General features: G+C 39.1%; 2 long non-coding RNA genes across 4 annotated transcripts in view; both read right to left on the reverse strand.

Annotated features, from left to right (window-relative positions):
• LOC144304487 (uncharacterized) overlaps positions 1 to 12,019 on the reverse strand; it is a 171,707-nt gene that overhangs the window by 85,344 nt on the left and 74,344 nt on the right. For all 3 annotated transcript variants that reach the window (XR_013371390.1, XR_013371389.1, XR_013371388.1), the window contains exons 2-3: positions 9,371 to 9,473; positions 7,477 to 7,528 (exon numbers count right to left, since the gene is read on the reverse strand). This is a non-coding gene — a long non-coding RNA (uncharacterized LOC144304487). The remainder of the gene's footprint in view (positions 1 to 7,476; positions 7,529 to 9,370; positions 9,474 to 12,019) is intronic.
• On the reverse strand, positions 623 to 5,148 carry LOC144304488 (uncharacterized). The gene is made up of 4 exons (XR_013371391.1): positions 3,580 to 5,148; positions 3,275 to 3,337; positions 2,269 to 2,361; positions 623 to 899 (listed from the first exon to the last, which is right to left on the reverse strand). It is a non-coding gene; the product is annotated as an uncharacterized LOC144304488 (long non-coding RNA).

Below are 12,019 nucleotides of genomic sequence, written 5' to 3' on the forward strand. Positions count from 1 at the left end.
GGTCATTCCCTTTCCTTCCTTACTAATTACGTTGCCATTCTACCCAGAAAATTCTCAGGCCTTCCTGGAGACAAGTCTAAACTGGGATGATGCCAAACGTGTAAAACAGCAAGCAGGCCGGCAAATCTGAGACGTGAGCAAGCTGGCAGAGAGAATAGCAAAGTGAAAAGACAGAGAAGTAAGGGAATGCCTCGAATGAGACTTTTTTTAAAAAAGATTTTACTTATTTATTCATGAGAGACACATAGAGAGAGGCAGAGACACAGGCAGAGAGAGAAGCAGGCTTCATGCAGGGAGCCCGATGTGGGACTCGATCCCGGGCCTCCAGGATCACGCCCCGGGCCAAAGGCAGGTGCCAAACCGCTGAGCCACCCAGGGATCCCTTGAATGAGACTTTTTTTTTTTGAAAAAGCACAGAGCCCAGCACAAAATAAGTATTCACTGTCCCATCTCTATTTTACTTAGTTTCAGAGGAATCACTCATTTATGATTTATTCTTCCCTCATTGCTAATATTTTTTCCCCATTTCTGAAAGGACCTGATGAGCAGGAGGTCTTGGTCCATAAATTCTAGAGTAAATGCCAAAGAGTTAGTGTTAAGAAACAAGGTCACACACCTGGGAGAGCCGGATTACCTGGATGGTATATCTTCTGAGGCAGATTGGGGTCGGCCCTGTGACACCGAGCACTGTCTGCTGAATGGCATTCTGCGTTCATTTGGGTAAGGGGCGAGAAAACAGTCGAAGAGGGCAGAAAGAACGTGCTGGACGGGTACAGAGGCCGTGGACTCCAGATAGGAGATCGATCAGCACACCTAAACCTGCAGCGCGCACTCCAGAGGGCAGCGTTTATGAGCCCAGCTGCAACCTCTCCCGCATACCTCCACCACGTACTAAAGGGCTTGTGGGAAGAAAAGAAGCAGCAATAATTCAGCACCAAGCAAAAGCAAAGCAGACAGCAGGAAGAAAAGGGGAAAAAAAGGAAAACACCAGAATCCATAAATTCACAATCCCTATTGTGATCAAAGTTAAGAAAACTCTGGGCTTCAAAAACTCTTGAACTTGTTGAATTTGAGAGTGATGGAACATGCTATTTCTGGTGTTTGACCCTACAACCTTGTCCCTTTTCTGGTTGGAACCGCAGTGTCATTGAGCCGCCTGCCACAGGTATGCACAATTAAATCATTCCTTAAGAGCCATTAGCATGACAAAAACAATTGCTACCAAGGTTAATTTCTTTAGTAACCTTTAAATTTATTTTAGACATAAGTCACCAAGTGTGTATCAATAATTATTTGATTTGTGGATGTTTCTGACAAAACAGAAAAAAAAGAGCCGTCTTCTAAGATACATGATGATAAATGAAATAATAGACCAAAAAGGATGATTGGAACATTCTTCTCATCTTGAGTAGCACAACTTAAAAGTCAACGATTCTCATGGTCAAGAGGCTATTGTCATAATTTCCAAAAAACTTTATGCTCTTGGATCATGGTATCACTCTTATTTGGTGTGGAGAAGTGAGAGAACACATAAAGCAAACAAATGTACCAGTGTCGCAGAGTAAACTAATGAACAGAGACATTTAAACAACATTACGGGTTTTCATCATGGAAAACCAAAATAATTAGCAGTTTTCAATGAAAACGCTTCCTACTTCTTTTATAAATCATAAAACAGAGGCACTTTTGTCAGGAAATTACTGTGCAATACTATCTTTCTTTCTTTTCTTTCTTTTTTTTTTTTTTCCTGTTTCAAAATAATGGCTTAGCAAGCCATTAACACTTTAAACCTCATGTAACTTTTTCACAATTTAAATTCAATACAGACACACTCATGCTTATAAAGGAAAGGGACAAAATAAGGTGGAACAAAGACATAATACTGAGGGAAAGTGGGATGATGAGAAAAATCACCCACCAAGAGAACTTTGTTGGACCCTTAAACCAGCTCCTTTTAGGCTCGTCCCACCTGAAGATGCATTAACCAATTTTTGGCAAATCTCCTAAACTGAAGTCACTTTATGCTGTGTGTTACATACACTACTGGCAGTATCTACATTTTCCTTCCTCTTTAGATGTCTATTTAAGTCTCAACAAGCCATTAAATTAACTGCAAATTTCAGTATTACCAAGCCATAGCCTCTCGGCAATTACAAACAGGGTATGTGTCCGTGTCTCATCATCCCAGAGATTAAGCAAAACTACGTATTTAGTTGAAGATCAAAAGAAGACCCGTGATCTCATGGTAAGAATTAAAGTTGATATTACCTTGAAAAACTCTGCCTCTGTTAAGCAGTGCCACCAGACGAACACAGCTTCCCATAGTTCATTTTGATTGATATGTGGTATCTGTCACTGAGGCTAGAATCCAAAATGTAATGCATACATTACCAGAACGTCAGATCTGTGGTCCCCCTAGTAGTATCTATTGAACAACAGGTATGGTCATTGAGGATTAAAAAAAAAAAAAAAAAAAACCCTAAAAAACACAAAAAGAACAAAATCCCAGAAATGAAAGCAGTCTTGATGTTAATGGAATCAGAATCAGCCTCCTCACTGTACCCCAATTGCCACTGCCCCAGTTCAGACCCTCATTACACATGACTAACTTATCTCAAGGGCTTCTTAGTTTCTCAGTTTTCCTGGCTTTTCTATATCCAGCCTCGCTCCCTACCTCCACTCTCAGTCCACTCTGCACACAAAAGTCAATAATATTGTAGTAACACTACGTGGTGACTACACTTATTGCAGTAAGCACAGAGGGATGTACAGGATTGTGCAATTAATATGTTGTACACCTGAAATTAATACAAGATTAAGTTCATTGAATAAAAAAAAAACGATTATGCTCATTATACTTCAATTTAAATAAATCATTTTTGAAAACAGATTGTCTTACCATTGCCCACTCCCTGAATCCCCTCTTTAGAAAGAGAGAGAGAAAATACTAAATAGAATGGGCTACTGTGTAGGACCCTATAGAACATAGTTTTGCCTTCAGAGTCTCCCCTCTGACTCCATCTTATTATTCAAAATTTATTTTCTACTCCTACTAGATTTGTCTTTTGTTGTTTACTTTGTTGCATTGTATATATTTGGCAATTTGCTTTGAATTCTTTTGGGAATGTGACTGGGTATGAATTTATTAAATATTCATTTAGGTCTACCTGCAAGCTACCCATTCTGTGAAACTTTTCTATTCTCCTCCGGGGAGCTAGTCACACCCCTTTATGCTACTGTGTCATTTCAGAGTCGCCTCTATTCAAGCACTTACCCAATAATGTTGTAATTCATTACTGGTTCCATTTTTAACATTTTAAAATTTGTGACATTTAACCTAAAAAAATCAATTATATACATAATTACATACATAATCAATTAAAGACCACGTTGTACTACATACCAATTACATATACCAAACCTCAGAGGGTCAGGTCTGACTCCAAAGTTTGTATCTCAACAATTGTACAGTAGTAGTTTTTATAAGCAAAATCATCCATAATTTAATGGAGAAATTTCCCAGATTCCTAATGCCAAGTAAGGCTGGATCTAAAAGAATAAGTAATTAATAATTCATACCTAATCACATTCCCAAGGGGATTCCAAGCAAATTGCAAGATGTCCTCAGTCATAAGGGATACTATCATCTCAATAATTTCTCCATGATCAAAAAACAAAAAAAAAAAACAATCACATAAAATGATTCTTTTCAGTTAGAAGACACATCATGCATTTTAAAATGCTAAAAATATTGGGGTAGGGTATGTCTTAAAATTGAAGAAGTACAGAAAAAACTTAAATAATTACACATGTGCAAGTCTACAAAGAAGTAGTCCAGGGGATCCCCAGGTGGCTCAGCGGTTTAGCACCTGCCTTCAGCCCAGGGCGTGATCCTGGAGGCCCGGGATCGAGTCCCACATCGGGCTCCCTGCATGGAGCCTGCTTCTCCCTCTGCCTGTGTCTCTCTGCCTCACTCTTTCTGTGTGTCTCTCATGAATAAATAAATAAGTAGTCTTTTTTAAAAAGTAGTCCAGAGAGCTACAAAGGCACAGAGAGAGAAGGGACCAGGAGGGCATCCCTATGAATGTAACATCTAAGTTGAACCCTAAGCATGTGTACGGGGAACTGGTGGCACTGGCCACATAGAAACGTGTACCCTTAGCAGAGTCAATAACAGCAACCTTTTTAGTCTTGGAACATAATGGTGAGGCTCCATACACCATTATGGGTCCCCGGATGTACCAGCCCTTGAATATAACTAGTCACACCTGAACAGCCAAATTAATAACCACGTTTCCACAGTTCTGAGTCTCATCTCTAAATCTGCACAAATAGCACTGAGGGATGCCTCGGGGGTTAGTGTCCTCGGATACAAGAGTGCTGACAATATTACAATATCCTACTTTGGTCTCCTCGTCTGGAAACTCTGGCATCACCGCTACTGTTAACGTCTCCCATGTAATTGTCATTGACTCTGCCAAGGGTGCATCTTTTCTCTTCGTCTGTGACTACATCTAAATGACCATGGTCTTTCAAGTCTATGACTCAGAACGGACTCCCACACGCCCACCACCAGCCTCCTGGTCTCTCCAGGTTCCCAAGCCCCAGGCGCTTAGCTCACTGAAGCCTCAACCATGTAGCCTCCCTTCCTCCTAGAGACGACTGAGGAATTTTTTCCAAGGCCCAGTATTTCTACCAGGTATCTTTCAGTGTCTGTCTCAGTTGTTATACAAATTTGTTCTTTCTCCATCATCAGCTTGACTTCTCTTTTTAATATTCCCAACTCCAAGTTGCCTTTTTTCTAAATATCCCCAAAAATTATTATTCACAATTCTCATACAATGAAATCCAAAATCTTTTAGTTGCCAGAAGGAGCTACCAAATAATTTCATCCGATCACAAACTTTTATATCGGGGTCTCATGTCTGGGGAGATACTGTATTTCAATCTTGCTATCTGCTTGCCATGCAGGTATTAAGTATAGGTCAAATTAAACATTCCTGGCAAAATTCTTTCTACACATCCTCACTTTGGGCTTTTTCCATTTTCATTTAGAAAAAGACATTGATGTCAAGGCTCTGAGAAGGAAAACTAGGAAATTTTAGGAGAAAAAATTATGGCAATATAAAAGAATAAAGTTATCATTAGATGTAGGGGTCCAGGTTTCAAGTCTATAGTAGATCTGTTGATCTACTATACAAACTACATGCCTAAAGAATTTAAGTACTTAATAATATTCAACATCATCACACAAAGAATTAATGCTATAAAAATAACTCTAATATAAATCAGAAAAATGGAACAAAATATTGATAAATGTATCTGATCTTTAAAAACTTCTTAGATGTCATCTCCAAAAATCTTGACAGTCTATTTTTTTCAGTCTTGACAAGCAGTCCATAAAATTTAAGAAGTTATTTACAAATGTAGAAAATAAATTTCATTTCAGTTGACTTACATGATGATGTCTAACATAATTTGTATATTAAATATTCTTCTATCATTTCATAGTAAATATAAGGCATAAAACACAGGAGGAAGCTGGAAGGCAAGCAAAGCTGTAGAAATTAATTCCAAGTATGTTCTGATAAGAGACGTAAAGAAAGAAAATGAAGTAAGTTCACAGTAACCCTACTAACCTTCTTAAATTCTCCACACATCTAAAGCTGTAACACACTTCACACTTCTCTCTACTCTCATCAATTAAAAAAAAAAAATGCTTTTAAACACACTTTTTAAAGATCTTTTCTTTTTTCCAAACTGTTTTAGGAAATGAAGATACTGTGTTTCAAATCATCTAAATTATAATTACTAAGTCAGTCCTCTTTGAAAATAAATCTCTTTTGTCTACTTGTCAAAATCTATTTGTTTTTAATTTGGAGTGATACTTCCCAGAGAAATTAAAGAACATTCATCCAATTCTTTTACACTCTTAATAGGAATTCTATTTTTAAAAATAATAGTAAATATAGAAAACAAACATATGATTACCAGAGGGGAGGTGGGTGAAGGGATGGGTGAAGTCGGTGAAGGGGATTAAGAGTATACTTATCTTAAAGAGCACTGAGTAATGCATAAAATTGTTGAATCACTGAAATCAATATAACACTGTATGGTAGCTATATTAGAACTGAAAATAAATACATACATACATACAAACATACATACATACATAAAGTCAACCACTTGGAGAAATAATAGCACTGAAAATTTAACACCATAAAATAAAAATGAGGATGAAACAAATCACTGAGAAATTGATACTTCCATCAACAAAAAGTTGTCTTTTTGCACCTCTATTCAAGGTTGTTTTTTCGACTGGGCTTTGTCTATTTTTGTGAGTTTTTTATCTTTTAGGAAATATAGAAAACTACCAGACCAAGTTCTAGAAATGTCTCCTATCCACACACCCCTACAAGATCAGGAAACAAGCTTTAATAGACTTCCTGGACTCATTCTATAAAGATTACTACATTTCTTCCTAATACTTTTGCAACAGAAAACTTCTAAAATACAGCATTTTTACTCTCTTGTTAAAATCAGCCCCCTCCTTCTTTTTGAAACTGGGTTTTTGTCTTATACTTTTCTGACTGTCCTGTTTCCCGGCTACCCCCTAGACTACCTGCACTGGCCCTTCTCGCCACCTCCTTTCCCCCAGAGGCAGATGTTTCTCAAAGCTCTCCCACTCCACTCCATTCCTCAGTTCCATTCACCGCCATATCTCAACTCCCAGGTTTCTTTAAAAAAAAAAAAGACTCATCTGCCTATAACACTCTAACATTAGCATGAATTGAACCTTTAAATCAATCTTGTGTCCTAAAGCCAAGTATAAGTTCTTTGGAGAGAAAGAATTTTTCCCACTTGTTGGTTGGTGCCACAGAGCCTAATATCAGACTTTGCATTCTGTAGGTCTCTGAGAAATATTTTGCTGTTTGCTGAATAAGAAACCTGTTGAAGGTAGCATGCTTTCTGAATTAAGAGTCCAAACTAGAACTCAAGGCCTTTGATTCCCAGCTCTGAGTTTGATCCTCAAAGTCTGCTAAGCCATCAAGGAACAGTTCTTCTCAGAGAGTCTTATAAAAGCAATTATAAGTAAAACCAAGATCAGAATTAAGACTTAAAAAAAAAAAAAAAAGAATTAAGACTTAGGGGATGCCTGGGTGGCTCAGTTGGTTAAGTGGTCGACTCTTGATTTCAGCTCACATAATGATCTCAGAGTCCTGAGATCAAACCCTACACATCAGCATCCGTGCTCAGCATGGAGTCTGCTTGGAATTCTCTCTCTCCTTCTCCCTGCCCCTCCACCTGCTTGTGGCCACATGCTCGCTCTCTCTCTCAAATAAATAAATAAATCTAAAAAAAAAAAAAGAATTAAGACTTAGACTCTAAGACCCCATTGTAGAAAGACTGAATTTTAACCTGATTTTTCTGTCGTTTAATAACCATATAAAATAACTTCTGTCATGGTTTTCTTACCTGAAAAATAGGGACTGAAAACTACCTGCCACGCTTATTGAGAAAAAGCAATCTGTAAATGATAAAATATTGGAAAATGCAAGGTTATTATTATTGTCTCATAAATCCAAAATAACAAACCCAGCCCTTCTGCTAGCAAAGGATATTTGGTTGTGCTCATTCATCATCAATGAAATCACTTAAAGATACACACTTCTAAACAAAAGAATTTTGCTCTCAGGAAGAGCAACCTTCCAAATGGAGAAGCTTCTCTACAAAAACGGGATTAGAAGACCATGCATTAAGCCAGGAAAAATTTGAACTTTCACACTCTTCTCAGATACAGATGCTAACATTTTTGTGCTTTTTAATTTTTGCCAAGGCAACCAAATCACCGATTTTGGAAAGACAACTATATAACATGGTTTAAAAAAAAAAATCAATTTGTTCTAAGCGACTATTTATTCTTTCCCCTCGAAGGAATTACATGCATGGGTTATTTCATGACATGTAAGAAAACATCTTTCATTTTTATGATGTATATGGCACCACTTGTGACTTTGGTGCTCATGTCTTAAAGACTATAACTTGCTCATAAAAATAAATCAGATGTTTCTGCAGAGCCATGTAATGCTGCTGCCGTCTGCTTACCCCCAGTACCTAATGAGGCATGAGACAGGTTCTGAGAACAATCAAGTTGTTTACTCTCCTCTGGCTAATAAAGAACAACAGAAAAGTATTAGAGTCTATATTCATCTATATCATAGAAGAAACGGACATGGGGGAAAGCAAAAGGTCTTCAACATTAAAATGCCTGACGGTGGTGTCTATAACAAGGCAAAAGTAAGTGATGGTGAACAAGCAGGAATTAGGGCAATCCATCAACAGCACCAGGACAAAGCAGAACAGGTGCCAGTGACAGCTAAGGATGCTGTCCTCATCTCTCTGGGCCCCACGTCATCCTCAAAATGGACCTTTTTTGTGAACATAGTATGGAGCGCAGTCCTGAGAGAGAGAAGAATTGCCTCTTAACAGAGGGCACCAAGAAGCATGAAATCTCATGATGCAAATAATTCTAGCTTTGGGAATGTCTCCTTCAAAATTAAAACACATCAGGGCGCCTGGCTGGCTCAGGTGGTAGAGCATGGGACTCTTGATCTCGGGGTTATAAGTTCAGGCCTCATGTCGGGCGTAGAGATTGCTTAAAAATAAAATCTTTAAAAAAAAAATTTTAAACACCTAAAGCTTGGCTTTACAGAGGAAAATGGTAACTCTGGAAGGAGTAACATTTTTATTGTATAGTCATTTAAAATGCACTGATCCATTTTAGAGAGTATTTTAAGAGGAAGGTGAAACCGCTCTAGTAAAACTCTCCCCTATTTCTTTTTCTTTTTTCTTTTTTTCTTTTTTCTTTTTTATTGGAGTTCAATTTGCCAACATATAGCATATCACCCAGTGCTCATCCCGCCAAGTGCCCCCCTCAGTGCCCGTCACCCAGTCACCCCAACACCCTGCCCACCTCCCCTTCCACCACCCCTTGTTCGTTTCCCAGGGTTAGGTCTCTCATGTTTTGTCTCCCTCACTGATATTTTCACTCATTTTCTCTCCTTTCCCCTTTATTTATTCCCCTTTTTTCCCCCCTTCACTAATTTTTATTCCCCAAATAACTTTTTTCACTCAGCATCATACCCTCCAGGTCCATCCACGTTGAAGCAAATGGTGGGTATTTGTTGTTTCTAATGGCTGAGGAATATCCCACTGTATACATAGACCACATCTCTCCCCTATTTCTATTGAAAAACATCACTGATTAGCAACCTTCCTGCTGAAGCAAACCCCACCCCTTCCAGGCCCTGGGCAGCAGCAGGGAAAGGGGAGCCACCCACCCACCGAGCCAACCCACAAAAGCACTCACCGACCAGCTCACAAATTCTGAATCCTGTTTTGTGGCCTAGGAGAAGAGCCAGGTAGTGAGGCCACGTAGCTTCACAAACGTCTGATTTATTATGGTCGTGGCCCTGCTGGTAGAGGAAACAAGCTTACACAGCGTCTGAGTTTCCCTCAAAGACACAGATGCACTATATCCCTTTATTTACCTCTCCAGGGCTTTTGTCTACACCTCCCCACCACCCCAGTGTTCTTCCACCCCAGTGAGAAGAGAGTTCACAAAATCTCTCCCAGCACCACCGTGGTTACTTTTATCCCTCTGGTAAATTCTGACTTCCTAAAATATTAACAGAAGTGTCAGGGATACTGCGGAACATTTGTCCAAAGTGGCTGCACCAATTTAGCTCTGACCAGGAAGAGGAGAGTTTCGGTTGCTCTGCATCCTTGTTGAAAGCACTCCTCATCACTCTAGCCACTCTGCTGTGTGCTGCCGTCTACACAGCGTCTCATTGTCCTATCGCATCGCACTGGCGACCAAACAAGTTCAGCACCTGTCTATAGACTTATTGGCCTTTTGTATATCCATTCCTGTGACATGCCCATTCAAGCCTTTGCCCCCTTTAGATTGAACTACTTGCCTTTTTTTTTTTTTTTTTGGAACTGTTCATCTTTTACTTAAAGATTTCAAGGAGTTCTTTACATATTCCAGATACGAGTCCTATGCTGATATATGCATTACAAACACCTTCTCTCAGTCTAAGGCTTGCCTTTTCACTTTCCTGATGATGTCTTTCAGTAAACAGAAGTTCTTGATGTTGATGAAGTCAGATTTATCAACCATTCCTTTTATGAATTATGCTTTCTAATATCCTGCTTAAGAAGCGTCTGCCTAAAAAAAAAAAAAAAAAAAAAAAAAGAAGCGTCTGCCTACCTCTAGGTCATGAATATCTCCTTCTACATTTTCTTCTTTAAGTTTTACTTTTTTTTCTTTTTAGATTTAGTTCTATCATCCAATTTGAACCATAACTGGCGAGTAGTATGAGCTACAGAACAACATTCATATCTTTCCCCATACAGATATCCAATCGATTTAGCATCGTTTATTGAAAAGACTTTCTTTTTCCCAATGAATTTCAATGATTTGCTCACCATAAATTAGGTAAGCATAAATATGTGTTTCTGTTTCTTGGGCTCTCCTTTGTTCCACTGGTGCTCCCTGGAGAAAGTCCAAAATCAGTAGAGAATAAGAAGCAGAATCTGTTTGGTAATATCAACTAAGGATAAACCCATCATATAACCTAGCCATTCCACTCCCTTCTTGCTATAGACCCAAGAGAAATGAGTACGTATGTCCCCCCCAAGATATGGACAAAGATGTCTATCACATCTTCATTCATCATGGTCAAAAACCACAACAAATCTAAATATCTACCAATAGAAGAATGAGCAAATCAATTGTCCTCTATTCATACAATGAATAGCAATTTACAGAGCCGCACAGCAGATGCGTATTACTGGGTAGCCATAGAAAAGAACAAGCTATTGCTGTGTACAGCAATATGGAAAACCTTACAGACATATAATGAATAAAACAAGCCAGGCCCAAGAGTCCATAATGATTCCTTCAGATGAAGTTCAAAAACAGGCAAAAGTAACCTGTGGTACTAAAGTCAGAATGGTGACTACCTCTAGGGCAAGCGAGAAGAGGGTACCGACAGGAAAGGAGCATGAGGGAGCTTTGTAAGGATCTGGAAATATTCCGTCTTGGTGTGATGGTTACATGGGACTGCAGATGGAGAAAAATTCATCAAGATGTAAATTGAAAACCTGAGCATCTTACTGCATGTTACTGTCTTAGTTTCCATCACTGCCCTAACAAGCAGTCACAAATTTAAGATGTTAAAACAATACCAATGTATTATCTCAGAGTGCCATGGGTAAGAAGTCCAAATTGGCTCAACTGGTTTCTCTGTAGCAGGTTTCCCAGGACCCAAATCAAACCGATGGCAAGCTAGGCTCGTATCAGGAAGGTCTCGGAAGGATCCTCTTCCCAGTTCACTCAGGCTGTGGGCAGAGGCCAGCTTCTTGCTATTCTAGGACTGCAGTCCCCAAGGCCTTGGTGCCTGTCAGCGAGGGGCTATCCTTAGCTCTTGGGGCCTCCTTCCATCTTTGTGCAGGGCCCTCGCATCTCAGAGTCTTCTCAGGTGTAGAATCTCTCGGACTTCCCCTACAGCATCTCTTCTGTCTCCCTCGTCAGCCACTTCTCTCTGACTGATTCTTCTACCTTCTTTTTTGCTTTAAAGGACTCATGGGATTACATTGGGTTTACCTGGATAATCCAGTAGAATCTCCTTATTTTCAGACCCATAACCTTAATTACATCTGCAAAATCCTTTATGACATTTAATGTAACATATGAAACAGGATCTAGGGATTAAAGAGTGGATATCTTTGGAGAGAAGGGCATTATTTGAACAATCACAATTATCTCCGATAATTTTTTAATATAGTAACGTGCAAAGAGAGGTCACTCACTAAAGAAACTAGTGGTGCATGCATGCAGCTCCTCCTCGCCCTGGACTTCTATCCCATTTGGTCTTATTCCAGTTATGTCCTTGACTCACTTCATTTTGTGATCTCAAGAAAGTCAAATATTCATACATAGCCTACTCCTCCT

Source organism: Canis aureus, chromosome 34, assembly GCF_053574225.1.
Source record: "Canis aureus isolate CA01 chromosome 34, VMU_Caureus_v.1.0, whole genome shotgun sequence".
Taxonomy (NCBI): Eukaryota; Metazoa; Chordata; class Mammalia; order Carnivora; family Canidae; genus Canis; species Canis aureus.